Source organism: Arachis hypogaea, chromosome 16 (assembly GCF_003086295.3).
Source record: "Arachis hypogaea cultivar Tifrunner chromosome 16, arahy.Tifrunner.gnm2.J5K5, whole genome shotgun sequence".
Taxonomy (NCBI): Eukaryota; Viridiplantae; Streptophyta; class Magnoliopsida; order Fabales; family Fabaceae; genus Arachis; species Arachis hypogaea.
Window position 1 is genome coordinate 53,704,985 of NC_092051.1, and position 6,129 is coordinate 53,711,113.

The window sequence follows — 6,129 nt, forward strand, 5'->3', positions numbered from 1 at the left end:
TTTTTAAGCCAGAGAACACACAACCTGTGAGTTTTTGAGCTTATCTGTATGGTTACATTATTTAACCATAATTATTTCATTCTTGTGTGTTCACCCTTCTTTTTTATTCTGGTAATCTTTACTTTGTTTTAATCTATATGTCCAATATAGAATATAGATACATACCAAGAGATGATTAAGGCCATCATTTAAATTTTTTCTCACTTATCCCAAATAAGCTTACCTTTTACATCACCCTTGTTAGCCCTTTTGAGCTTTTAATTCCCTCTTGTTCTATAACCACATTACTAGCCTTAAGCAGAAAAACAAATTAAAAAATCCCAAGTTGAATCCTTGGTTAGCTTAAGATAGAGATGTGTATCCACTAAGTTTGGGAAAACATATGAACATGGGTTGATAGGAAAGGATTAATTCAATAAAGTAATAAGGATTTTGGGAGCATGTTCATGTAAAACAAATTTAAAATACCATGTGCATTGATATATGTTCTGTTTGTGTTTCAAAAAAAATATATTTTTTTTCTTTTTAGTTAAATAAGTAAATAAGGAGACAAAATTATCCCAATAATAAGTTTAGTAGAGAGATCAATGCACATGGAAGTAAAAACCAAAAACAAATTTGGTACATAAATATGTGACACAAGTGGAAAAAAATTGGGAAGACCAGGATAGTTTTGAATTTTTATAAAGTATGTATATGCTAGGTGAGACCTTAGACTAATTAAGGATTCAACTTATAGCTCACTTGGTCTTATATATATACCTTTACCCTTACCTTGGCCCCATTATAACCTTTAAAAGACCTCATGATCTTTGTATGTCTGTATTCAATATTTGTTGATTGGTTAGATGAAGAAAAAAGTTTTAGAAAGCAAGAATAGAAAAGAATAGAGTGATTAACCCCAAACACTAAGTGACTAGAGAGTAAACACAAATCCAGTGAGGGTTCAATAGCTCATCACCATATATCTCTGTTTAATTATTCAATTGTCTTGCAAGCTTATGAAATATTTTAACCCAACTCAATTGTGACAGTACTTTAACATGATTTAGATTTGGCTATACATATATGATTCCTTGAAAATATGAATCAAAATTAACCACATGTAAGCTCTATATATATATAGGTGGGTGATAATTAAAATTGCATAATTTATGTAGGTAGTTTGCATTTAGAATAGACTTCATTGCATGAGATTCCACCATTCTAACTTTACCCTTTCTTTTGGATTTAGCATGAGGACATGCTATTGTTTAAGTGTGGGGAGGTTGATAAACCCATACTTTATGATGTATTTTGTGCTCAATTTAAGTGATTTATTCAATCCTTCACCCACTTATTCATGTGAATTGCATGATTTTACCTTCCCTTCCTTATTTTATGATATAAGTGAAAAATATGTTTCCTATGCTTTAAAAATATTAATTTTAATTACCCTTTATTACTATTCGATGCCGTGATTTGTGTGTTAAGTATTCTCAGATCTCATAGGGAAGGAATGGCTTAAAAGGACAAAAAAAAAACATACAAAAAATGGAAGAAAAATACAAAAATGGAGTTTTGAAGAAAAAGTAGCGACGCGAACGCATGGACGATGCGAACGCGTGCCTAGCGCAAAAATGCAGCGGCGCGAACGCGTGGATGACGCGGACGCGCGCCTTGAGCAGAACGCAATTGATGCGTACGCGTGACCGACGCATACGCGTGACAAGAAAAACTCCCAGATGACGCGAACGTGTGACCCACGTAGACGCGTGACAGACGCCACGTACAAGAATCTGCAGAAAACGCCCCCAGCAATTTCTGGACACTTTTTCGGCCCAAATCCAAGCCAGAAACACAGAATATAAGCCAGAGAATAGAGGAATCAAATAAGGAGAGACATAGAACAACATTCAGATTGATAATTTTAAGTTTTTAGATGTAGTTTTTAGAGAGAGAGGTTATCTCCTCTCTCTTAGGATTAGGATTAGGATTTCTCTCAAGTTTAGGATTATTTCTCTTCAATCACAAGTTCAATGTTCCTTTAATTTATTTTCTAGTTTTATTTACTTTATTGCTTTAATTGATATTTATCTTCCAGATTTGGCTTACGAACCATTCATGTTATGATTTTCTTAATTAATATATTTTGAGGTATTTCAGATTTGATTTTGTTTTAGTTTATTTATGAATGATTTCAATTCAATTTAGATTTATTTTCCCCTTTTGACTTTGGTTAAGTAATTTATGACACTTGAGTTATCAACTCAGCTGTTGACTGGAATTGGAATTCTTGGCTGGTTAATTTGCACTCCAATAACTCTAGTTTCTCCATGGGAGTTGACTAGGACCTGAGGATTAAATTAATTTGTCTACTTGACTTTCCTTTGTTTAGCAAGGGTTAATTTAAGTGGGAGCAGAATCCAATTCTCTTCACACCTGATAAGGGTAACTAGGATAGGACTTCAATTCCTTATACCTTGCCAAGAGTTTTGTTATTTATTTAAATTAATTCCTACAGTTTACGTTCTTGCCATTTATTATTCTTACTTTTTATCCTATACATTAAAAACCCAAAAATATACTTTTTTTCCATAACCACTAATAAATCACACTGCCCTGCAACTCCTTGAGAGACGACCCGAGATTTAAATACTTCGATTATAAATTTATTTGAATTTTGTTACTTGTGACAACCAAAATTTTTGTGAAAAAGAATGATTGTTTGGTTTAGAAACTATACCTGCAACGAAAAATTATTGTAAATTCTAAACCATCAACTTTCAGTTCTTCAATAACCAAGATCCGTTATTCCCTCTAAGGGTTCCAAATGAATCAAACCAAAATGCATGTTGAAAAATACTAGTATTTGTTTCCTCCAATAATCTCATCAATCAATAATGAGGACTTGAGGTATATATATAGCACTAGCAACATTATCCAACATAATCCTTTATTCTCAACCAAACATCATTTACTTCGAACTTCAATATCTTAAATTGTGAAATCTATTTTATAACTAATCATTGAATATACATAGTCCTCAAACATTACAGTTGAACTATCATACATAGTCTTGAATTTTTTTTTCTTTGAAGCAGAGTGAACTATAAAAAAATATACAACAAAAACAAAATCTTATTCTAATTGGTAGGATCCATTATATGAATTAAATACATCATCGATCAAGTGACAATCATATTACCTCTTAATCAAGCTCGAATTTCAACTGAGACTGGGATGTGGTTGGAGAAAAATCTCAAAATATGGGTGTGTGGGTGTGTGAGTAGTGTAATAATCAAAAAAAAAAAAAAAAATACATCATCGAATCCTATTATATATATTATGTCAGAAGTAATATTATTTACACGTAGATCTCTTTTGACGACCTTATCTATAATTTTTTTTGATCTTTCTCTATCATTCACTCCTTATTTACCTTTTATCTCATCTATCCTTCTAACCAAGATATACCGTCGATCTTCTTTTTACAAAGAACATATATAATTTAAATAACATCTATAGATAATATGCATGAACGTACTCCAGATTTTTTTTTTAATTTTTTCTTCAAATACTAATCTATGTCTAATATAATATATAATTATATACTATTTGATTCTAATCCTTATATTTCTTAGACTATTAAATATGCTCTACTTACCTAAAGTAAAGAAGTCTATCATAAATTCATATTTAGATTCTATAAATTTATATTCTACAAATACGAAAAAATTCTAATGTTATCTCGGAAACATTTTATATATATAGTGACAGGAAAGCAAGTAGGTTAGATCCATTTGAAATTTAGTAATAACTATGACAAATATAACTAATAAGCTAAGTGAGGTATATACAGTGGACCCAATTTCAGTTACAAAAGTTTAAAGGGCAAATATGGAGAAGGTGATCCTCTTTTTTGGCTACATTATTATTATATAATGGAGAAGGTTTTCTACTTTACATGTTGGATACGAAAAGAATATTTATACCAGCAATGGAATTTCTTCTATTTTTAATTTTATTTTAATCTAACCTTTCATTAGAATTGCATGCAAGACATACTGCTACAAACTTGATTTTATACATGCAGGAGGAAGACTGTTTTAATTTGTTATAATATTTTATCTATTATTTCTTATATAACATTGTTAATTTGGCGTTCATAAATACCCCAATTTTCACATTGAGATAACAAACACATTTTTCATGAAAGGTGTTGTAGATATATAGAATCAGTAAAGACTAAAGACTAAAGAGCATGCGTTAAAAGCAACTGTATGATTACTCTTTATTTTATTTTATAGATAGATTCGTATGTCGTAGAAATATTATAATCTCCTTTTCTGAGCTATTTTTCTTTATTTACGGGGCCCATGTTCATGGAAAGAAAAAGGCTGAATACACAGTATTATCCAAGCTTTCAAAAACTTTTGCAGTAAAATACTAAAATGTAACTCCAATGACATGCCTTACCCCCAATTGATTTGCCTAACCCAATGAGACTTCAAGAGCTGGAAAGCCACACACACCAACAATATTTCAATTTTTATTGTATGGGTTTTGTTAATATGTGTTTTTAAGGTTATTTTTAGGGTAAAATTTTTAAAATTTTTCTTTTCAATAAATGTCCTATAAAAGTATTACAATATTTTTTTTGGATTTTTAAGAAAATCTTTTATATTGAACACCCTTAACATGTGTTCAAGGATAATTATTAGCAATTTTTTTTTATTAATCTTCATAGAACTATAAAAAATAAGAGAAACAATATTTTGCATCTACCAACACAATATTGTTAGTTGGAGTAATAATACTTTTTTCTTCTTGTATGTTTTTCCAAATTTTGTATTTTTTATTTATATAAATATAAAAATTGTTTTATTTCTCAAAATGTGCATAGCTATAAAATTGGACAAATTTGTGTATATCTATTTTTAGCATCTCAATACCAATTTATTAGAAGTCCCTCCGAAAGACGTATTATTTTTGGCTCATCACCCAAGAAATGAAACCCTATTTCCTTAATGACATCTGTGAAATGAAGAAATATAAAAAATATGCAGAAATTTTAATTCACACTTCTAATAATAACAATTAATAAAATACCACTATCTCCACCTCCACCAAGTCCACCTAAAATATAACCTCCACCTCTATTATCTCCACCCCCGTCCTCATTTCCACTACTATCATCTCCACCATCATCTCCACCATCGTCACCATTATCAATGCCTCCCCCAATACGTCGACCTCTACCTTGACGCCCCCTCCCTCTCTATCGCACCACCTAGCTTGTTTACAGCCTCGCACCCTTCCATCCATGGCATCCATCGAATCCTCAAGCCACCTTCACTCATGCTTATTGGCTTGCATCCCAACACAACGTCTTCGCTCCACACGACGCCTGTCAAGAACATCTGGCACCTGATATCCATGTCAGAAACCCTGTCTTGACACTTGATAAACTACTATTTCATGGTTTATCTTGTGCTCAATTGAGTGGTTTTTATCAACTCTTTACCCACTTATTCATACTATTTGCATGGTTTTACATCTGCCTTCCTAATTATGTGCATTGATTGAAAACATGCTTCTTTGGCCTTAAGTTCCCTATGTTTAATCCTCTCTTATTACCATTAGATGCCTTGATATGTGTGTTAAGTGATTTCAGAGATTAACACTCTCTACGTCGTCTCGGCTGGGATAGCATCTGCTCTAGGATCACCGAGAAAGACCTCAGGTGATAAGAATCTCCTCCTAGTAACCCTGTGACGGTCTTGGGTCTGCCACAACATCAAATCGTAACACTGTACAGTATTTTGGTTTTCATTTAAGTATATTAAATGATATTGTTGCCCCCAACCTAACTATTATATTTCTATTCCTGGATTTACTCTCTTAATATTAAGAATGGAATTGAATTATTCATTCAATTCTATTGAAGCATGTACCAGATTTTGAGTTTCACAAAGGACAAATCCACCTTTTCTTTTGTTCTTTCTGTTTTCTAACTTATTTTATTCGATTTGAATTCTGTTCGCCCTATTGGTCCAATGGATGTGATAACTCTGTAATGTGTTTGAAAACCACCAGTCTCCACCTCTGCCATCCTTCATCATCAGGATCGTGGTCGATGCTGTACTC